The sequence below is a fragment of the Erpetoichthys calabaricus genome, chromosome 4 (genome assembly GCF_900747795.2).
Source record: "Erpetoichthys calabaricus chromosome 4, fErpCal1.3, whole genome shotgun sequence".
Taxonomy (NCBI): Eukaryota; Metazoa; Chordata; class Cladistia; order Polypteriformes; family Polypteridae; genus Erpetoichthys; species Erpetoichthys calabaricus.
Window position 1 is genome coordinate 257372551 of NC_041397.2, and position 24318 is coordinate 257396868.

At 37.3% G+C, this 24318-nt stretch overlaps 1 protein-coding gene and 1 non-coding gene across 6 annotated transcripts in view; one reads left to right on the forward strand and one right to left on the reverse strand.

The window, feature by feature from the left end:
* The window catches only part of nck2b (NCK adaptor protein 2b), a 401664-nt gene that overhangs the window by 222611 nt on the left and 154735 nt on the right, over positions 1 to 24318 (forward strand). The gene's annotated exons all lie outside the window — the stretch shown is intronic.
* Positions 8174 to 8292, reverse strand: LOC114651481 (5S ribosomal RNA). The gene has a single exon (XR_003716185.1). It is a non-coding gene; the product is annotated as a 5S ribosomal RNA (ribosomal RNA).

The following is a 24318-nucleotide window of genomic DNA, read 5'->3' on the forward strand; positions in this document are numbered from 1 at the left end:
GTTGCCTTAAGGATGTTAGATTACATGACTTTTCAGCTGAGGTTGAAATTTCCAAAGCATTGTGTTAAAACCTCATTTTGGCAGGCAGTTTACACACTGCTTGATAATGCTTGTGGATGTGGAAATATTTTCCAGGTGTGGTGAGTTCAGCTACAGTCTCAACTTATCTTTTTCCATTGTCCATGCTGTTGTGGTATGACAAAGACAAAACATTGGACAGACAAGCTTTTGATCTATTTGCATAGTCTAAAACTTTGCTTGCAGTCCCATTTTATGCATTGCACTTTCAGCTGAGTGCTCATATGCTATTAATTCTCGCACATTCAGGAGCCCCTTACTCTGTACAACTTAAGACAGATTCAAACCTGTTTGATTTTGTTGTAGCGAGTTGCACGCCATGATGGTCAAGTTACTTGGGATATGACAAGCACTACTGGCAGTCATGGGTGTGCGCTGCAACTCTCCACAACTGACTAACATTATGAAAATGAAGGCAGTGATTGACAAATTGCTGGGAAAGTTGTGCAATGTGATGCCGACTTTAGGAGACATCTTTCAATAATGGCCCAGGGCTGTTTTTACAGAAAATGTGTATTCTGCCAAGTAGGAATTTGATTGATTGATTTTCAGTTATAAGTATTTCACGTTGAGCCTAAAATCCAGAAACCAAAGCTAACAATGAAGGATCCATTTTATTGAATGTTTTTAGTTATTTATTTATAACTAAATCTATTTTTATTTGTTTCTCCTTAATGCTAGAGCAATGTAGCAATTACCTCCTCACACTATATTATTTTTTTCTTAGTTAATTTTTTTGGTGCGTGAATCACAGTGTTAAAAACCTCACAGCATTAGTCTTATTTGCTTTTATAGTTTTATTGCTCTTGTATGTTAGTGTTAATTTATAGTTAATTTTTGTCATTGGCTAATATCATGTAAAGCTTAAACAAGGTTAAATAGATTTGTACCTTCCTTTAGTGATGAACATTTGGATTTATGTGTTTTCCTGTTTGGTAATTTTAAATGAATAGTGCTGTGTAATACAGGAATAATTAGAAGTACATGCATATATTAGAGGGAGTACAGGTAAGAAATAGAAATTTCTTGAAGCACATGCTGAGAGACTGTAGAAGATGTTCACTGCGTATCTGTAGTTTTCAGCACACTAACAGCCACATATAATATCTGTTCCAGCAGTGTCAGCTTCTGATTAAGACACTGGCTAAGTCAGTAAAAAAATATTTTTGCTTTGTGCCCTCCCTCACCATAACCTATCATCTGTGGGGAGGAGCAAAAGCTTTAGATTCGTCAAAAATTTCGATCTCCATTTTTTGATGTATCTTGACATTTTAGGGTCCCTTGATGCTGAAAACATTGATATCTCGATGATGGGTATGTGTGTGTCTGTGTGTAACAGTTTCTTGAGGTCGGTCTAGAGCTAAAACAGCTGGATGGGAAAAATATCAAACTCGAAACTTCAGCCTGTTATGAGATGACAATGTGCTGATTAGTTTTTGAGTCAAATCGTGCAAGAGAAAGAAGCATTCTAAAGGAACACTTAAATAATGTAATTCTGCAATTTATTATGAATTCTTCTCATCAATTGCTATCGTAATGACCTATTTAATGATCAAAGAGGTAAATAATTACTGAAATGTTATAGAATGGTTCGGGTAACTTAGTTCCTAGGGCGCAAAACCTACTGACGCTTATGTCCAGATTTTTTTATTTTACATGGAATAGAATGCAGTACAGAATATTACTATATTACACCACTGCTGACAGGTCTGCTTTTGCGAGCTGCAACTGAATTTCTCTTAAATTACAGTAGAGAAAAGCCAAGCAAAATGACACCTTTTATTGGCTAACATAATCTTTCTAGTTAGCCAATAAAAGGTGTCATTTTGCTTGGCTTTTCTCTACATTCATAATGGCTAACACGGTACAACACCCTAGTACTACTCTTAAATTACAGCAAAGTCATCCTGTTTAAACATTTCCGTTCGATGAGTAAATTCAGAGAAGTATGAATATTCGTTATTTAGGAAGGCTGCCAGTACGCCATTTTTGCAAAATGTTATCATTGTACATTAAAGAGCATGAGTGACCTTAGCTTGAGGATGTTGCTTTATCGTCAGTACAGTGGCCAGTGGTCTCACAATTTCAGGATCCTTGGCTGAAATTCCTTCCCATGTGGCTGGCAGTGTGAGGTTTACATATACTCCATGTGTCTGTGAGAGTTTTTTCCTCACTTGCCCTAAAAAAAGTATATTTTAGGTGAATTGGTAAAGCCAGAGGGTGGCACATTGTTGCAGTGATAGTGCTGCTGCCTCACAGTAAGTAGACCAGAGTTCACATCCTGGGTCCTCCCAGTGTGGAGTTTGCATGTTCTCTCCCTGGGCATGTGGGGTGCCTCCTACAGTCCAAAGACATGCAGGTTAGGAGTTGTGTGTGAGTGTATGTGCCCAATCTGTGATAGACTGGCATCTTGACCAGGGATTGTTCCTTCCTTGCATCTGAAGCTTGCTGGGATAGACTCCAGCCCCCTGCAACCCTGCTCAGGATTATGCGGACTTGGAAAATGATATGGTATGGTATGGTATGACAAGGTTAGACTGGTCGAGTGTGAGTGTGTAAGGAAATGTCCATGGGACTCAACAGGCTTCTGGTCTAGTGTTGTTTCCTGCCTCAAACCCAAAATTGCCAGGTTAGACACCAATCACTTGTAATCCTCAAACTAGAATTGTAGTTCAAAAATATATTGATGGTTTTCTTCAGTTTTTACTATTTGTTTTATTAATTAATTCACCATTCGTACAGGGTAAATAAAACTATGCATGGTAATGTATTGTGAAGCTTCTTTAAGTTTTTATTCTTTATTTCTTGTGCATCATATGAATAAAAGATACTTTCCTGTCTCAAGTCATGCTTATTTTTGTAGATGTGTTGAATGTGACAAGTGTAGTTTATGAAAACACAGAGTAGTTAAGTAAAGTTTTTTTTTTGTTGTCCTGTTCCATTAGATTCTTGTGTTGATTTATTCTTTTCATATGGTTTACAGAAAACATAATGTTTATGTTTAAACAGTATGTTTATGAAGGTTGGGTGGGGAGGAGTATGCACTATGCATGTGGGGCAATAAAGTAGAGGATGACTGGATGAAGAAAGGCAGTGGCGCACCATTAGAGAGATCTAAGAAGATGTAGTTGAAGGTGTTATCGGGTCATATGAAAAGAATGTGGCTCACTGCAAAGGATGATTAGGACCATAGAGAATGGAGGAAAAATATGTCAAGGGCAGCTTGCTACCCTGGGTAAATTCAGAATATCTACATTAAATCAGTGATGATGGTGCTTATGGTATTGTATCTATCTGTTAAACAATGTTCAAATATCCTGTGATGCTCAAGTGCTTTGCTTTACTTGTATCAAGTGATCCAGTTTGTACTATAAAAACACAGCACATCTCACCACTTGCACCATCAGCTTGAACTGTTGCCATCCTAGAGAATGGACTTATGTTTTTTTTTTTTGTTTGTTTTTGTCATATCTTGGTCCTCCCATAAGCCATATTCACTGGGAATTGAGATTCAACATAGAGGCCAAATGTGCAAATTCCACATAATCTACCATACAAGTGTCTGTATTCCTTAGCCCACTACAACTGCATCTCCTTTCTTTTTCTGACAGGAATGCAATTTGGTTTGATTATTTCTTGCCCTACCCCATTGATGACAAAGAGTAACGAGTTGTATATTTTGATATGCTACTTTCAGCATGATATACATGTTGGTTTATTGTCTAGGCACAAATGTTGTCAGACTCTATGTGCACCTTTCTTAAGCAGTTTCTTCCTGAGAACAGGACTACTGCTGGCTAGGTGCCTATTGGCTGGAAACCCATTCTTAATGCACCTATGAGACTGTCATGTGTGAGAATTCCTGCCGTTTCTGATGCACTCTTGCCGGTGTAATTGCCTCCTGCTACATATACTATGTTCTAAGCCATTTACATCTAATGTGTTTCACGTTCTTCTTGTAAAGTGCAAACACAGTCCACACACGTTCATTGTCAGTATAACTTTCAGTGTAGTATATTTGTTATTATTCCTCCTTTTGCAAAACCATTCAACATACAGTGATATAGCACAACAAGAGTCCAGCAAACACAGGTCACTAAATGTATCAACAGTAGCAAAGCTAAGGTCTGGTGGTGCAACTTCAAATTCTGTGATATCTTTTGCGGAACGTAGGGCTCAAAAACGGTTTTGCTGTTATGTGAGGGTTCCGAGGTGACAGAGAATCATTTCAGCACGTGTTGCCCCAAGTGTCTTTTCTTAGTCTTCAGGAAGGTGAGGTCTCTGTTCAGGAAATATGAGAGACTCTCAGTGATGTGGACTTCTTTGAACTTAACGCTACTTCTGCAGCAGCCCCTTCAAGTCTCCTTAAGTCCACAGTCAGCATCTTTGCTGACATTCATGGTAAGAAAGTTGTCAACACACCAGTCAGTTAGGAATTTAGCCTCCTTACAGATTGTGTAGTCACTGTTGATGATCAGTCCCAATACTGTGTTCTCATTGACACCTTTAATTACAGAAGTGGTATTATTTTGTTAATTTCAGTTCATTTGTGTTTATTATGAGTAACTAAGTAAAAGAGTAATGGACACAGGCGCTTGAGTATTAGAACATTAGAAAATTGAAAATAAAGTTGTTAGATATACTGTAAATGATGTGTTCTGCAAACCTTCCATTGTCAAGTCCATAAGTCACAAGATGCTGATTCTAGTTGCACAGAGTCACGTTGAGGTTAAGGTCCCTGAGATCTGCACCCAGTTTCAAGGAGATGATGGTACTGAAATTCTGAGAGCTGACAATTCTGTTAAAGTTTTTGCTGCCTGAGCAATCAGTTACATTGTAAGGGCAGAGATACAAAAAGTAATAAATTATCCACACCATGTATGTGGATTGGTCCATTCGTCTATGTCAAATACCAGAGTTGTTAAATTTGGTATTTTATATTGGATAAATCAAATTTAGTGCCAGAAAGCCAGCTTGGCTTTGATGTTCTACTTGTAGACTTTTGTTAATCTTAAAACATCTTGTTACATTTAAGCAGTTTAATGTAAATGATCTTATATAAATCACAAGTGCATAAAAATTAAAGGTGGAAATCACCACAAAGCTCCTAAAATTATATTATTCTGGATTCTGGGTAACAAAGCAATAATACTAACATTTATTTCTAGATATATAGTTTGCAGTAAATTGAGTAGCATGATTGGATTCTTGTGATACAGTACAATTCATTTTCTGTTTTATTTGACTGAAGATAAAGTTTAAATCCAAACTCAATAGCCAAAAAATGTCAATCTGTTGCACATAATCAAAGAAGCCCTTGACTCAATCCATCTCACTTATTTATTTATTTATTTATTTTTGATACTATAAAATGGATTTTGAGTATCTCCGAATTCTTCATAGTAAGACTGGGAATTTCAGTTGCAGTACATAATCAAACCTTTACTCTGGTTGAGCACGCACAAGATAAGCCCTTATGATTATAGTAGGGCTGTCAACCAGTAATTGACATTAGAACATTTCATCTTTAAAATATTCTTTTGAATGTACAATTTACTGTACATATTTCTGTTAAAAAAATATTAGGGCTACCCTGCCATGAGATAGATACATGTAAATAACATCCTGTGATGCTCAACATTACTTTTTTATTTAAAAAAACTTTACCCTTCATTGAAGCTCTTTCAGAGATGAACTTTAGCCAGTCAGGACGCAATCAAAAATATATCCACAGGAGCTTGCATATGGATGTTCAGTTAGTTTCAGATGAGGTCTCATGCCTGTCCACTTTTGTTTCTGAATACATCATTTTGTGAATTTTAAATTCAGTATAAATTAGCCTTCATTCCCTCTTGTCAGCTAGAGTTGAAAAAATGGTATTAGTTTGCCATAATGTAAAAAAATTACATGTATTGTAAATTGTTTATTTCATGTTAGGATTTTTCTTGGCTATAACATTGTGTAATCCAAAATACACCCACATGCACTACCTAAATATGGACAGAGCATTTGGTACAGAAATCTTTGTAGCGATGTACCTCTGTTGGAATAAGACACTGATTTGATATAGTTCATTATGCATGTACTTGTAAAATGCTGTTAGGACTTTGTTCTTTTACTGATTTCTGACACTCCTTTTAAGTTTTTTTATTTTTTTTTTAATCTCTGAGCTTGATTCTGGCATTCATTTGTAGCGATTCTCCTTTGTTTTGTTTGTTAATTATTTTTTTAACCATTTTGTCCACACACCTCAGTGTCTCACACTCGCTGTCATTTTGGAGCTCCCAGCATCAGAGCAGTAGCACTTGTTGTTAGTGGCACCTCCTCTGAGATCATGACTTGACAACAACTGTTTAAAAGGTCCTCCAGGAAAACATCTGTATTGTGGATTTAAACTCTTTTCAAGGTGCTCTTCCAGTATCTCTTTTTGGTTAATTACTTCATTGTGTTTATTTTTTCTCCACAATTTTTGACCCTTGTGTTGCCTCTGATGCTCGTTATTTTTGTTCAACCAGTTTTGATCCTTCATTTATTCTCCTGACTCACTCTCAATCCCTATCTGCTTACAGATATTACAGACATATTATGTTTTTCGTAGGTGATCTCCCCATAAGACCCTAAATTTCACATCTAAGGCCTAAAAATGTTATGTTGTAAAATAAGTGACATGTCAACAGTAAAGTGTAAACAGAAATACTTGAAAATTGAAAACATACTAAGTATAGTAGAATTACAGGATTAAAGTGAAGGATTTAAATATACAAATGCATAGAGCACTGCATTGCAAGAGATTTTTCCTATTCCTTCTTTACTTTTCATATTTAAAAGCATGTGGTGAGGCAGGCAACTTAACCTTAAAGTGTATTAGTTAAGATTATTTGGCCAACATTTTGAGCTTTAAGTTCACTTTTGTTGTCTCCTTTTAAAATATTGGTGTTGTTATTGTTATATTTAATAACATCAAACCTTTAGTCACTCAAATCAGCGTTTCTAATGATCATGCTTGATTCATCAAATAGAATTGTCACCCCCACCCTCTCAGCTTGGACGGCTGTGCTTTATTTGCCAAGGTGGAAGCACTGACGATCATGCTTGATTTGCCCAGGGGACACCCAGCACCCGCTTGGTGGGTAGTGACAATGCTTACATGGGAAAAAGTGGGTCACAACACCAAAAAGGTTGAAAAACACTGATTTAAATCAGTGATAAGTGGAGCATTGGACTTGTATACTTTTTTTTTTTTTTCATTTTGGTGCTCATTTTTCGTCTGTGTAAATCAAATGAAGTCAATACGATTTACAGGATTTAGCTTAATTTTTGTATATATTGATGTTTTAACCAATTTTGCCAGATCGCTAACTAGGAATCCTCAGAGACAGATTTTGTTCTTTTTACTTTTAAACTGAACAGTTTTTTTTTTCAGCACATGAGCTGTTTCGACTATGTGCTAAATCAAGCAATTTAATAAAAAGCTTTAATTAACTATGTCATTTCATTTTCCTGACCTCCTTTTATTGCTTTCAAGGTCTTTAGAAACTGTTAGCAAGGCAGAGCTGAAGTTTCTGTTCCCATGATATCTGAGCTGGCAGTGGGAGAGAAGGAGTCTGTACATTAGTTGTTAATTCTTCTTTAGATACTGAGGAAAGTGTTCATTTTATAAATAATCGTCTAATTATGCTATTGTTAATTGTCTTTTCATTCTAAATCTTTTCTGTATTATAACATTAAATGGTCTCCTGTAGTACATCAAATGATATATTATTTTGTGATCTGTATTCACAAAATTAAGTAATTGCCATTCTCACAATTTAATTAGCTATCTAGCAATGTGCACTTTGATGTACCAGAAGTGAAGCAAATAACAAGTTACTTGTGAGGCCTTGTAGCTGTCACTTCTATTTTAATGATTAACATTACAAGCACACACAGTTACATCATTGCCTGTTGTATCTGCAAACTGAAGCCTCCTGAACACGTTCTTTGAGATGTTTGACAATTAAAAACACTAGCAGGAAGTACCCATTTTGTTAGGTTTAGGTTTATTTGTCATATATAGGTTAACACAGGGTCAACATACAATGAAATGTGTATAAATAGCTTACAGCACTCGGTATTCCCAGGCGGTCTCCCATCCAAGTACTAACCGAGCCCGACCCTGCTTAGCTTCCGAGATCGGACGAGATCGGGCGTATTCAAGGTGGTATGGCCGTAAACTCAAGGTTGTTTTGCCTTATAAAGCAAACTCTGTAAGGAAATTTTTAAATACAGTGCCTTATTTGTCTACAGTGTATTGGGTCATGAGAAGTGTAATATACTTTTTATTAGGGTCCATTATTGCTATGTCTTAAGTCTTTATGTGTCTTATTTTAATTTCAGATGTTGTGGTAACTATATTGCTACTTTTGCTATATCCATTTTTCCATCACCCTTTTACCAGTGCCTTTGTTTGTTGAGTGCACTAAGAATGAGCCAATAATAGTTGTGGGTTTAGTTGACGAAACAAAACTAGGATTATTTGTTTCCTTTAGTTCCAGAGTGTGAATGCCTCTGTTCAAATTTAAAGCATTATCCATCCACATCAATACAGTTTGATGCGTCTCAGGTGATAGTAAACCCTACAAAATCACACTTCTTCATGGCTTGAGCACTCTTAGAGATTCCCAGAATTTCCTCCGCATGTGTAAGTAAAAATAAGTACAGAGGGGGCCAAAAAATATATACACACTTCAACAAAAGAAAAACCTATATTAAAGTTGTGATATTAAATTTATACTGATATCAAGGGATGAATTGGAGTCACTTTTGACTTCTGCATTTACAACAAGTGCTCAGAGTGGTTACCATGCGCATCCAGACACTTCTGATTATGGCGAACTACTGCTTGAACAATGTTGGTCAAAGTGTCCAGTGAGACTGATGCACATGCCATTTGAATTTCTTCTCAAAGCTCGGGCAGTCAGTGTAGCTGGTTTTCTATGATACACAACATCATTTAGGGTTCTGCATAGATAAAAGTCCAGCAGTGTTAAATCAGGAGAGCATGGAAGAAACTTATTTGCACCTCTTCATCCTATCCATTGTCCATTGTCCTGGCAAATTCTCATCAAAGTAAGCTCTTACATCTCGGTGGTAGTGTGGTGGTGCGCCATCTTGTTGTCTGATTTAATACTGCTAACTTTTCAGACACTTGCATTGTCTTTTGAAATAAGCATAGTAACAATTAACCATTTTCCTTACTCTACATGCAGTGATTTATAAGTCACTTGAGAATATATGATGTTATTTTATTATCATCTTGTGCTCTGTCGTCATTGTAAGCGTCAATAATTATCTGCCACTCTTGTTTCATGCCAGGGAGCACCAGATACACCGTAGTAGCAGTGGTACCAATTGCTACCGCAGACTACTGAATAAGAAAGGGCCAAAAAATGGCAAGTAGATCTTTAAAGAGCCTAATTGGCACCTACAATATGTGTATGTTAGGTTAAATTCAAGGACTTCGAGTCTTACAGATAAAAGCTCTTACAATATTTTAACTCTTGGTATTTGAGCCTCGCCTGCATGCGCTTTATGATTGCTTGCTTTTTTAGTTTCTATTTCCTGTGAGCCAGATAAAAGTGAGTAACTGGAATCAAAAGCCATAATATGAATAGCAGATAATAAAGTAACCAAACCAAAATTAGACCTTAACTTCACTGATTGTCAGTTTACTGTTGTATTTTTGGAGACGGCTGAACTTTTAATCAAGGGCACACAATATGAGGTAGGAATGAAAGCTGTGCAGAATGCCCAGATTTACACATCCATGTGTGCCCCATCTGATATAATGAGGTTTCTGTTGATTAAGCAACATCATTGGAGTTTTTATTCAGGATGGTCATTTCACTTTTGGCCAGTTGGCTTTAAACTTAACCCCTAACATCATAAACCAGGAAGTTAACAAAAAGCATGCAGAATCCCAAGACTTCCTTTCTTATTTACAAAAAAGCATGCAAAATACTACAAGCTTGTATGTTAAAAAAATAAATAAATAAACAGGTGACCATTTTTTAAAATGTTTTTAAAACTAGGGAGCTTTGCCCCCTGCTTGCTTCACTTGTACACCCTGTCTTCCTCCCCCCAGCCGCCGGCCTTGCGCTACATGCCAGCCACTTTGCATCTTAGCCACTCGTGTTGTGAAGAGGCGCACTTCTGTCATATCACCTATGTCCATATATTCAGTCTCTTTTCGCTTTTACCTTTTCATCAATATCGCATTGAATTTTGATTCTGTGTTTGGAATTACATCGTGACAACGCAACATATAACTGCCCTTGAGTGAATATCATTTCTTTCTCTCTACAAGAGAGTGTCCGACAATAACATTCACACAAATGAGAAATGATTGAACCGTGTGCGTGCTTGAAATTTTCTCTTGCGGGATTTCACTTTCACCAAGCAACAAATCTTTTAATTCCTGCGGATACGCCTCTTCATTGGGAAGAAACACTACTTTTTTTTCCCATATGGCAACACGAATTAAACAATCTACAAGTCTCCGACTTAAAGTTTAAATAAATATATATATATATATATATATATATATATATATATATATATATATATATATATATATATATATATATATTCAATCTCTTTTCGCTGCTCCATTATTTCACTGAGTAATTTCCGTTTGTTTGTGCAAATGTGATCTGTATTTTTCTTTTTTTGAGACTTTCGAATTTTAGTACTTTCATTATCTCTAACCTGCTTTGCATGTGTACTGTACCGACGTTTTTTAATTCTTTACAACATTCTACTTTGTCATCTACTCTTTGTTTTATTTCCAGCCCCGGGCGTGGTTAAATTTCTTGGCACAAAGACTCGTCTCGCGGGATGTAAAAGTGTCTCTCTGAGAAAATCATGTCTCGTCTCCTTCCAACCTTCCAAGATTTTTTTATAATAGAGAGAAATGTGCATTGGTATGCATTTCACCATATAGTGCATACAGTGTCCTTTTATGATGTTTAGAACTGATTGGCAGGAGGCTGGCCTGGAACAACTCTGATATTCTTTCGGAAATAACAAAACCTGATGATAACAGATACACCATACATGTGCACATGCAGCAGTAGGAGATGCTGAAACTTTCTCGTTATTTTAATATGCAGCTGAAAGTCTTGAGAGCGTTAATGCAGTTGTCTTCCACATCAGGCATTGGGACTGTTTTGAATTGAATGGTATTTTGGATAGGCTAGGCCAGGGCACATTTAATTTTTTTTTTACCCAATCATTACACTGCTTGTCTTTTTCCTAAAGTGCAAAATATTATAGTAAATGTTGAATTACAGTATGTGCATGTGAAGCCATCAAGCTTGCCTGTAGCTAATGTTCATTGTGTAGAGTGCAAGTGAAATGATTTCAATTCAGCGAATCAAATGTTGGCGGCATTTGATCTTGGTCCATTGTGGTAATAAAAACACAACACCCTAGCAGCATTTTCATGGTGTTGAAAAGGTGAAGCAGATGGAAGAAAAGACTGTAAGAGCAGAATTATTGGGACTGACATGTTGGTTTGAAACCAGGACTTTTGATGCCATGTACCGCATAGAGACAGTGGTACAGGGTGACATCTTAAAGCAGGTCCATATAAAATACACATGAAGCACATGTGAGCAGGATTAATCCAAAGAGTTCACTTAGGACAAGAAAGCAGTAGCCAGTTTTAATTTTAAAATGGAGAACTTTTATGTTGCACTCAAAGAAAACACAATGAGAAGAAAAAAGCTTATAAGTGCAGTGAGGTGATGGGCATACTAAAAAATGAAAGCCCATCTTAATGCTTAATATAAATTACAGAAGGCACTTGATGTATAAGGGCGGCACGGTGGTGCAGTGGTAGTGCTGCTGCCTCGCAGTTAGGAGACCTGGGTTCACTTCCCGAGTCCTCCCTGCGTGGAGTTTGCATGCTCTCCCCGTATCTGCGTGGGTAGGTGCACTGGCGATCCTAAATTGTCCCCAGCTTGTCCCCAGTGTGCTTGGTGTGTGTGTGTCCTGTGGTGGGCTGGCGCCCTGCCCGGGATTTGTTCCTGCCTTGCGCCCTGTGTTGGCTGGGTTTGGCTCCAGCATACCCCCGTGACCCTGTGTTAGGATATAGCGTGTTGGAAAATGACTGACTGACTTGATATATATAATTGACTTAAATATAAATTGAAACGTTTTTCTTTTTTTTTTTTTAATTTTATTTATTAATTTTATTGTAATCATTCCATACAAATAGATCAATTTATACAAAAAAGAATTAAAGACAAATCAAACATCTTTCTTTATGATTTATTTTTATACTCTTGAGTTAAAGAAGTGGTTACTGCTTAATGGATACTCTTTTCGATTGAAAAGGTTTTATTTCCACATTCTTTTATAATAAGATAAGATAGGTGTGTTGCTGACTCTCTTGACAAGTAATAAGCACTGAGATATTGAAAATGATCCAGAATGATTTATTATCATTCTCTTTCTTTTTCCATTTTACTTTTGCTGTGTGTCATAGTTTACTTTTGTACTGCTTAACTTTAAATTTATTGTGGAATTGCTTGATTACTCAATTCCAGTTTGGCACTGATGAGATGCACAAAGTTTTACTTTTTTGCCACTACATCTTTTAATCATATTGCCCTCTAAAAAGGTCACGATTCCATTTTATAACAACCCCCATCCTCATCTCTCATTTTATTGCTGTTTTTCTTGAAATATGCTACAGTGTTCTAATTAGTGTTCATATAGTGCACCTTGAAAATCTCTGTTACTTTTCTTCTCTGACTTGTATTAATGAGTGTCCCAATTTATGCATTATCAACATTTTGGCTTTTTAAATTTCACTATAGGTTAGAAAAGTCAGTGCCCTGATACTTTTGATTGTGCTGTTATCCTTCTGAGAATCACAATCCTCTGGGTATTTATAGGCATTATAAAGAGAGTTTCTTTATTAATGTTTTATGATGTATTTCTTAAGATTAAATATACTAGAAAACTTGAATGTTTTCCTCATATTTTAATACATACAGTAACATTAAGTGCCTTTAACCATCAGGTTTATGTGAAATAAACCAAGCATACTGGGACCAAAATCCAATCACACTGTTAATGTAATTTTCTTAATACTTGTAATTTTCACGTAACCCATGTCTGTTTAAGTTAAAAACTATTCATCCATTTTCTGATCAAATTCATTCTGTTTCTGGGTCACACACATCTCTATATTGGATGCCATTACACAAAGTCAACCTAAGCAGTGAGTTTTTGGCATTTAGGAGGATAATGGACCAACCACCTGGAGAAAACCTACATAAGATATATGGAGAACATGCGGACCTCACAGACACACACAGAGTGACGGAGCCATTTTGTAGACCCAGTCTCGTTGAACTACATAGCAGCAGTAACAGCCACCTTCCATAAGATATAGTGGGGTTTTTGGGTAAAACATTGGCTAACCCTGAATTCCCATCTCCCGTTTTCTTAGAGTGAACATTTTGCTGTATCTTCAGGCGCCATGTGTTGTGTACACCAATCACTTAGTAGTCTAGTTTTGAAACTGTTTTTTTTTATCCAGATATACTAATAAAATAAAATAGTCCCTGTGAATTCAGCCTAATAGAAGTACAGAAGGGCATCAAAAGCAACATTCAGCTCTAACTTGAAGAAACGCTTCAAAGAATTTGTAGAAATCAGTCTCACTATTGAACCTGCCATAAATGAGATGGATTTACCTTTGATATTATGTGGATACAGGCTGTCTGTTAGTTTTTACAAAATATATGAATATTACCTTTTATATGTATATTAATTAACTATGTTTTAGCCACTTTCAGTTCTGTTGTACAGTTTTTTTACCCTGAATGCTTTAATATATTTTATATATCAAAAGTAATTATCCATCCATCCATCCATTTTCCAACCCGCTGAATCCGAACACAGGGTCACAGGGGTCTGCCGGAGCCAATCCCAGCCAACACAGGGCACAAGGCAGGGAACCAATCCTGGGCAGGGTGCCAACCCACCGCAGGACACACACAAACACACCCACACACCAAGCACACACTAGGGCCAATCTAGAATCACCAATCCACCAACCTGCATGTCTTTGGACTGTGGGAGGAAACCGGAGTGCCCGGAGGAAACCCACGCAGACACGGGGAGAACATGCAAACTCCACGCAGGGAGGACTCGGGAAGCGAACTCGGGTCTCCTAACTGCGAGGCAGTAGCACTACCCACTGCGCCACCTTGCCGCCCTAATTTTACATTAATATTTTAATTTTCCCTGCAATTTTATAAATTCTGTGTTATAAGGCAGACTAAGTTCTTTCACACTTCTGTTTTTAATACTTTATCCAAGCAGTTGTCTCTGTTGTTATACAGGATTTTAGGTTAGTATCTGCTTCCTAAGGATTACCCTCCTGCAGTTCAAATAGGAACAACCCTTACATAATATACTGTAAACTGTGTTAATCCAGGTCATAAATATTTTTTCTGCATTTGTGTCCATGAAATACTTTGGTTTGGAGTAACTGTAATATGTCCAACAGTAAAAAGAAGTTTCAGAAAGTTTTACTGAATAACTGATGTTGAATATTTGCTCTTAAGTCCTGCTTCTTGTAATACATGCATAATAAATATTTGGTTTTTACACACTTAAACATTCTTTAAATATTGCGGATCACATGGCCATAAAGAACAAAATGTGAGTGCATCATTTTCAAAATTGTTTCTGTCATTAATAAATTTGAGAGATGTAGCCTATGTTTAGAGTAACAATTTTATTTCTGTAGTGGAGATAGAGTCGGTAATCACCGGCTGCTGCCACCGAATCTTTGTTTTTTTTTTCTTTCTTATTTCTCACCAGTGATTTATTACCTGAAAATATTACCTCGGTAGCACCTTCTGATTCCATTAGCTGTTATCTCTCCTAACACAGCTTTTTGTCCAGGATTCATAGTCATATGAAAAAGTTTGGGATCCCCTCTTGGATTTTTGTTTATCATTGGCTGAGCTTTCAAAGTAGCAACTTCCTTTTAATATATGACATGCCTAATGGAAACAGTAGTATTTCAGCAGTGACATTAAGTTTATTGGATTAACAGAAAATATGCAATATGCATCATAACAAAATTAGACAGGTGCATAAATTTGGGCACCCCGACAGAGATATTAGTTGAGCCTCCTTTTGCCAATATAACAGCCTCTAGACGCCTCCTATAGCCTTTGATGAGTGTCTGGATTCTGGATGGAGGTATTTTTGACCATTCTTCCATACAAAATCTCTCCAGTTCAGTTAAATTTAATGGCTGCCGAGCATGGACAGCCTGCTTCAAATCATCACATAGATTTTCGATGATATTCAAGTCAGGGGACTGTGACGGCCATTCCAGAACATTGTACTTCTCCCTCTGCATGAATGCCTTTGTAGATTTTGAACTGTGTTTTGGGTCATTGTCTTGTTGGAATATCCAACCCCTGCGTAACTTCAACTTTGTGACTGATGCTTGAACATTATCCTGAAGAATTTGTTGATATTGGGTTGAATTCATCTGACCCTCGACTTTAACAAGGGCCCCAGTCCCTGAACTAGCCACACAGCCCCACAGCATGATGGAACCTCCACCAAATTTGACAGTAGGTAGCAGGTGTTTTTCTTGGAATGCGCTGTTCTTCTTCCGCCATGCAAAGCGCTTTTTATTATGACCAAATAACTCAATTTTTGTCTCATCAGTCCAAAGAACTTTGTTCCAAAATGAATCTGGCTTGTCTGAATGAGAATTTGCATACAACAAGTGGCTCTGTTTGTGGCGTGAGTGCAGAAAGGGCTTCTTTCTCATCACCCTGTCATACAGATGTTCTTTGTGCAAATTGCGCTGAATTGTAGAACGATGTACAGATACACCATCTGCAGCAAGATGTTCTTGCAGGTCTTTGGAGGTGATCTGTGGGTTGTCTGTAACCATTCTCACAATCCTACGCATATGCCGCTCCTGTATTTTTCTGGGCCTGCCAGACCTGGGTTTAACAGCAACTGTGCCTGTGGCCTTCCATTTCCTGATTACATTCCTTACAGTTGAAACTAACAGTTTAAACCTCTGAGAAAGCCTTTTGTAGCCTTCCCCTAAACCATGATACTCAACAATCTTTGTTTTCAGACCTTTTGAGAGTTGCTTTGAGGATCCCATGCTGTCACTCTTCAGAGGAGAGTCAAAGGGAAGCACAACTTGTAATTGACCACCTTAAATACCTTTTCTCATGATTGGACACACCTGTCTATGAAGTTCAAGGGTTAACGAGCTAATCCAACCAATTTGGTGTTGTAAGTAATCAGTATTGAGCAGTTACATGCATTCAAATCAGCAAAATTACAAGGGTTTCCAAATTGATGCACAGCCAGTTTTTCACATTTGATTTAATTTCACACAACTACAAACTGCTTCACTAAAAATCTTTGTTCGGAAAACACCTCAGTACTCAGATGTTCCTATGAAATGAAAGACATACCACTGTTATCTTTTTTGTTGAAAGTAGAGTAAATCATTATGCAGGCTGAGAGGGGTTCCCAAGCTTTTTCATATGACAGTAGTGAGATTTTTTTTTTTCTTTTACTCTTACACCTTTCTACCTGTAATTTGTGGGAGAAAACCTAAACCAATGGCCTCTAATAATTGCCATTAGCCAAATGGAACCTCACTCTAGAAGGCAAGTATTCATTGTTTCTCATACCACTCCTAGATGTTCAGTATTAGCTGAGCCTCAGGCACTGGATCACTTCTAGGGCTTTAAGGCATGTAGTAATGCCGTGACGGAGGCTCTGAGAGAGTGAGGCCAGTAGCAACCTTTTAAAATGTACCCTCTGTTTTCCCAGTTGTTTGTCTTTTTTGACCCTGGAAATCTGGTGATTCTTTGATTGAAATTTAAATCCTTGGATTATCATAGTAGTCATATTGTCTTTATAGCTCATCCCATAATTAATTTGAGACATCACTAAACAAATTATTAATTGATTGTACCTTACAATTTCACAGTGGTATTTGTCTTTAGTTATTAATTATAAATATAGAAAGTCCTCCCAAAGGCTTGCTGTATGTAACTAGTTGGAAAGAAAAGTGCAGTTTCTGAATAAATTTTTTCTTAATATTATGCAGAGGGAGAATTACAGTATAGGGAGTTTTTCATAAGAACATGGACAAAGACCTTACCTTTTTAAAGACCTAATCATGGCTGGTTGCACTTGCCTTATATTATACAAAGCTATTTTTAAATCTTTACCTTAATGGTTTGTTTGTTTCTCTTACTTAATCACTTCATTTTGATTAATCTGATAAGTAAAAACTTTGCAACATGTTAATTTAACCAACTCAGACTTCTGTTGAACCACTCTAATAGATATTCAAAGTGCTTTAAGATGGTGTTCACTATGAAAGGACAGACAAATATATAAAAATACTAGCTCTGCTACCGGTCTAAGACGGGTTCGGTTAAAGTCTTAAGTAATCTACGTAGATGACGACGTTAATGTTTGCGGCGCACCATCTATTAGAATGTATTTTATAATGCATGTAGTAGCAAAATGCATTGCATTTGTCATTCCAAAAGGTGGCACATCACAAAACTTTGTAGTAATAAAATGCATTACTAAAAATGTTTGTGATGTGCAATTTGTTGGAATGACAAATGCAGTTTATTTTTCTCATACAAATGTTTGTTGTGTGTCATCTGTTAGAATGACAGAGACATAGCAACTTGTCAGACGTACAGATAAGCAATCTAACTTAAGCACTTTTTTGTGAGATAAGCCCTTGTATTGGTAGCAGGATTTTCAACCAGTATTTGAGATTAGTGTGCTTCTTATTTCAAATGTTATTTGAATGTACAGAATGCCAATATGCATTTAAATTTATTGCTGCTTCATAAATCTACATTGTAATCAGGTAAATATAGACATTTTACCTTCTTTTTTTACAATAAATGATCTTTTCATACATCGTAATATTTTGAATACCATTCAGTTTTTAAATAATGGTAAAGTTTCCAATTAAACCATGTGAAACAAAAACAAAATCCCCTTATTTTTATTGGAAGCGTCTTTGATTTTGCGGCAGCTGTACGTCTCATATAGAAATGCCAATCAGGCAAAGAAAGTGTTTACAGTAGAAAGATGAAATTTCATCTCAGGTTTCGAAGAAACTAAAGGGGACTTCAGATTGGATAAATTAGGAGATAAAAGAGAAGTTGCAAAGAAAAAAAAATACAGCTATATAATGCATTCAAGACCTATAACTTCCTCACTAGCCCTAGTGCTTAAGAGTACATGAGAGCAGTGGTTTAAAAGGATATTAGGGAAACTACAAGGCAGTTAGAGTGAAATATTAAGGGAATAAGAAAGATGACTCGGAGATTCTTACAATATTTTAGTAGTAAAGGAGTGGACAAGGAGGAGGTGAAGTGTCTCAGGAACAGTAAAAGTGAACTAAAATATACAGAGTGAAACATCAAATGCTTTATATTCACATTTTTCAGACCTTTCTAAATGAGACGAAGTTCACATCATATAGCAGGTGCATAAATTGCAAAGCTGAAAGCAAACAATTGACCAGGGCCAGACAACATTTATCCTACAGTGATTAAGCATCCTTAAGGTGGTAAATTTCAAGAGATCAGAAACTTGTAGATATTGTATCATTATAGAAGAAAAGTGATTGGCTGATCCAAGTAACTGCAGGCCAGTAACCTTAACATGCATCAAGTGTACAATAAACTAATGAAAGCAAGTATTAATGGAAAGTATCATGTGGCAAGAGCACATTATCAGTAAGAATTCAACTAGGGCTGCAATGATTAGTCGACGTAATTGACGACGCTGACTACAAAAAATCGCCGACGCAGATTTTTTATTGTCGACACGTCATAAACAGAACCTTCAATACAGGCTCCAGTCACAAAGAACCGCATTGGTTTTTGTAACTGCAATGCACTACATGAAAGTCTGGGGGGCAGTATCGTTTGTTACTGTTTGTCAAGACTGCACACAGTCCTACCAACGAAGAAAGGACGTCAGAGGAGAAGAATGTAGAGGAAAATAAACGTGGTTGCAATGGCGACTTGGATAGAGGAGGGGGAAGGAGATGGAAAAACATCGAGACAGAAACTTTCTAAAGTGTGGGAGCACTTCACCAAAAAAGAAGAAAAAGTTAAATGCAGATTAGGCAAAGCAGAGCTTTCTTTTCAGGGTAGCACCACTTTGATGCATGAGCATCTGAAACGCAAGCATCCTGGAGCTGGTGCTGTTAGTTAGTTAGTTAGGGTCAGATCAGGAGGGGAGGGAGAGCGTGAATGAGACTGAGAAAATAAAAGTAAAAAAAGCTAACTTTTACAAGTAACAAATTTACACCTGATCTGTTCGTTTTCAAATAATATTGCATTAGTGCGCTGATATTTTCTAATTGGTACTATTCAGGTCATACAATGATTTCTTCAAAATGTCACATATATTTGTCTCTTTCTTTTTTTTTCCCCACTGCTGCGTGCTGACACCAGAAGTCGTGCGCTTATTCTGTGCTAGCAGGATCTTGCAGGTGGCCGGTTGCTTGTGCTATAACAAGCTTGACCTGGTGATGATCAAAGCACATGTACTGTGTAAGGCATGTGCGCGGTCCACTGAGAAAAGAAGAGTGTTCATGGCTCACCTTGCAGAGGAATATTCTTTCCTCTGCATGTCCTGGAGTCCTGTGCAGACTGGGCAAGGACAGGGAAAAAAAAAATGCGGTCACTGATTACAACTGCAAGAAGGTACGCGAATGAATATGAATAATATGAATAATGTTGCATCCATGCCACATTGTTTTCTGAAATATACTATAAGGTCATAAAATGAATAATTCCAAAAACCATATATACCTATGTCTCTGTTTTTTGTCAGTGTGGCTTTAACATCATGGGCAATGAGGTGCATACTAATTCTGCGTAAGCAGGAACACTCAATAAAATTGAATTAAAAAAATCAAGTGACAGTGAGATATGAATAAGGCAGATTCGCCAGAGTTTGTGTGTCAGCTTTTATTCATCCAGATCAGAGAATTTCCAGTTTGGTTGTCTCAAAACACCACTCACATCTACAGTTATTCTCAGTTTCAGATAAAAAAGTAACAGCATCAGATCCCTGGTGGGGCGGTAGTATATATCGTGATCGTGACTGCAACCACAGGTCGCAGGCTTCAAAATAGTCAGGCATGAAATACTAATCGAAAAAAAAAATTTAACAATTAGTCGACTGCCTAAATAATCATTAGTTGCAGCCCTAAATTCAACATGGTTTTACATGAGGGAGATGGTGTTTCGATAATAGGATGGAATTCTGTGAGAACACAGCAAAGACATGCAATCAGTGTGGTACATGTGATAATGTGTATTTTGATTTCTAAGAAAATGTTTTAAAAGTTATCATATGAGAGACTTCTGATCAAACTAAACGAAGTGAGAGGAGCTCAAGGCTCAATTTCATATTATGGTGCTAAATTGTCTTAAACAAAGGGGATAAAGCATTTTGCTGCAAGGAATTAGTTGAGTGTAAGAGTGGGGTCCCTTAGCGATCAGTGCTAGACTGCTGCTATCTATCGACAAATGCAGTATAAGACTCACTCACTCATCAACAAAAACACTATTTTCCGTTTAGTTAAAAACCTGAAATTTGGCAGGATGATACATGTCACACATTTTGATTTATCAGTATTCAGGGATAATCCCCCCCAAAGTAATAGGAAACCTAAATACCCCAAAATCTCAAAAATGCCTTGATGGATTTGATTGAAATTTGATGACGTTGTAGAAAAAAGAAAATTAGTCAACATGTGTTTGATGTTTGTTAATATTATGCTGACTAAGATGCACTGTGACAGTGCTTTATACAAATTAAGGGCACAGCACAAGTAATTGATGGACCATGTGAGTAGCACCACTAACCAATAGGCTAGATGGACAACTGAAGTGTAAAAAAGAAATTCAGTGAAGCTGATGCAAATCTCAGCGGTTAGTAAGCTCTGTTTTTTGTTGACTACCAGCACACTTAGATACTTACTGTCTCTCATTTTAGTTACACAAATGATGTGAAGTGGGGAAGTGGGTGGGTGTGTGCTGGACCACTGTGAAGTTTCTCACACAAACAATCAAGTCAAGTCAAGAGTATTTATTGTCATTTCATCCATATACAGTAGTACAGCATACAGTGAAACGAAACAATGTTCCTGAAGGACCATGGTGCTACATAAAACACAGGACAACGAAGAATCCATGACACATAACATAAAGACACATAATATATAACAAGGTGCATGTCAGTCAAATGTGCAAACATGTGCAACCATGTGCAACACTGCAGAACAGAACACATATATCAGATATTAGTCCGGTCCATGAGTGTCCAGGAGTCTGACTGCTTGGGGGAAGAAACTGTTACACATTCTGGTGGTGAGGGCCCGAATGCTTCGGTATCTTTTTCCCAATGGTAGGAGTGTAAACAGTGAATGTGAGGGGTGTGTTGGATCATTCACAATGCTGGTGGCTTTGCGGATGCAGCGTGTGGTGTAAATGTCCATGATGGACGGATAGAGAGACACCGATGATCTTCACAGCTGTCTTCACTATCTGTTGTAGGGCTTTGCGATCCCTGACTGTGCAATTTCCAAACCAGACAGTGATGCAGTTGCTCAGGATGCTCTCTATGGTTCCTCTGTAGAATGTTGTTAGAATAGCTGGTGGAAGATGGCCTTTCCTCAGTCTACGCAGGAAGTAGAGCCGCTGTTGGGCTTTCTTGACTAAAGAGCTGGTGTTGTGGGACCAGGTGAGGTTCTCTGCCAGGTGGACACCCAGGAATTTGGTGCTATTGACGACCTCCACAGTTGAGCCGTCAATGTTCAGTGGCAGATGGTCACTCTTAGTCTTCCTAAACTCAACAATCATCTCCTTTGTTTTGTCTACATTCAGAGACAGGTTATTGCCTTTACACCAGTTCGTTAACCGCTGCACCTCCTCTGTGTATGCTGACTCATTGTTGTTGCTGATGAGACCCACCACAGTCGTGTCAGTGAGGTTGAAGTGGGTGGTGCTGAGTGGTACACCCCTGTGAAGTATCATCATTGTGAAGCACCAACACATAAACAAACACCTTGAGGGGTTCACTTGTTGAGTTTTAGGAGCCGTGGGTGCGTATTTCTTCCAAACTGCTGCTTGGAAGGGGCAGTGAGCAGTGCAGTAACATCTACCTGGCAGTTCAGAAGGGAAATAACACAACTTAGAGGGAACTGATTACCCGTGTCAATTCAGAAGAATGCACTTACCTGTAAAATTGTGTTTTGCAGTGTACCATCAACAAAAGCAAACTGTTTATAACACATTCAAGAGTAAGCAGTTCCAGTGAGCTAATATTGTTATTATTACTTATTATTTAACTAACGCCTTTATCCAGGTTGAATTAGAACATTTGAAATGTAACTGGTAACAATTCTTTTGTTTTTCCATTTGGAGCACAGGCAGGTGAAGTGACTTACACAGTGATAATACCAGGAGTTGAACGCACAATCTCAGGTTTTGAAATCCAAAGTGTTAACCATTACAACACACTACCTATCAATAATAACAACCCTTGGGTTAAAAAAAAACAAACAACAAAAAATTAAAATATTGCTTACAGATAAACACTTAGATAGTTACATAGTACAAGTGCTTCTGATACACCCAATTAACTGATGGCTGCATAATGGAGGTCCATTGTTGTACAAAATATCCTCGGAGCTCGGTAACACAGCTAGTTGTGTTATATGGCAATTTAGCAGATAGAGACAAGCACATAAATTCCCAAGGTGTTTTGTTGTCAACTGAGTTTCATTTAATTTTAATACGATGACCTCCATTTTGTAGTTAAACTACGTCAAATGTTGACACAGCATTTAATATAAAAATCTCACAGCTGTGTAAACAATTGATGAGTACTACCTTGTAGGAATGTGAGAATAGTGCATTTTGTCATGCAACTTACAAAACGTGCACTGCAGCAGAGACCCACACATGGCACCAGAAAAGACTGACTCTGTAATATTGATTATTCTCCGCACCTCTTATATTTGCTTGTTTGTTTATTATTCTTTGAGCTAGAGAAAAGACAAGCAAAATGACACCTTTTATTGGCTAACTAAAAAGATTACTATATGCAAGCTTTCGAGGCAACTCAGGCCCCTTCTTCAGGCAAGATGTAATACAGAAACTGGAGTTCCCTGTGTTTATATACACACTCTAGGACAAGAAACAACATTGGTAAATCTTTAAATGAGAAATTTTAAATGTAACAAATTAATAGATTCATTCAGGCTATGGTTAATTTAACAAAAGAAAGAAGAACAATGTATGGTCAAGATATTTGATAAGATAACTGTCCAACAAAGTCTTTTGAGGTTTCTTATGAGTTTTTCAATACAATGTGGGTCTGTAGACAGGTTGTCTGTCATTCTGAGAGATGTAAACAATCCTCATATCTGGCCATAAAACTCTTGTCTTTATTTAAACCATGTTGTAATGTATTAAACTTTAGCATGAGTTTAACTTCCCATTCTTTTCTCTCTTGCTGTGTTTTGAAGTTGCCCATAAGCACTGTGACTTTAAAGTCCCTCTCACAGTGTCCATGGCTGTTGAAGTGGGCCACTACAGGAACATCTGTGTGGCCATGTTTAATGTGGAACCTGTGTAAATTCATTCTCTGGCGGAGTGTTTGTCCAGTTTCTCCCACATAGAGTGCAGTGTCAGGACATTTCATGCAGAGAATTAGATAGACTACATTAGATGATCTGCAGGAAAATGATCCCTTTATGTGATGTTCAAGTCGGCAGTGTGATATAACTATACGGTCTGTATCATAGATGTGGGCACATGTTTTGCATCTTCTCTGTAGGCATGGAGATGTGCCATTTTCTGTTGGTTCACTTAGGGAGCCTCGGACAATTAGTTGCTAAAGGTTTGGTGGTTGTCTGTATGCCAGGAGGGGAGGTTCAGGAAATACATTTTTCAGTGTTTGGTCATTGTTTAGTAGTGGCTGAAGTTCTTTTATAATTTTTTTTTTTTTTTATCATTTTTCGAAGTGTTTCAAGATGTTTCTTTGAGCTAGATACTGGTGTTACATCTCATTGTTTTTGTTTTGTGGTTAACGGGCAACTACTCTTGGTGAAGAGTACTT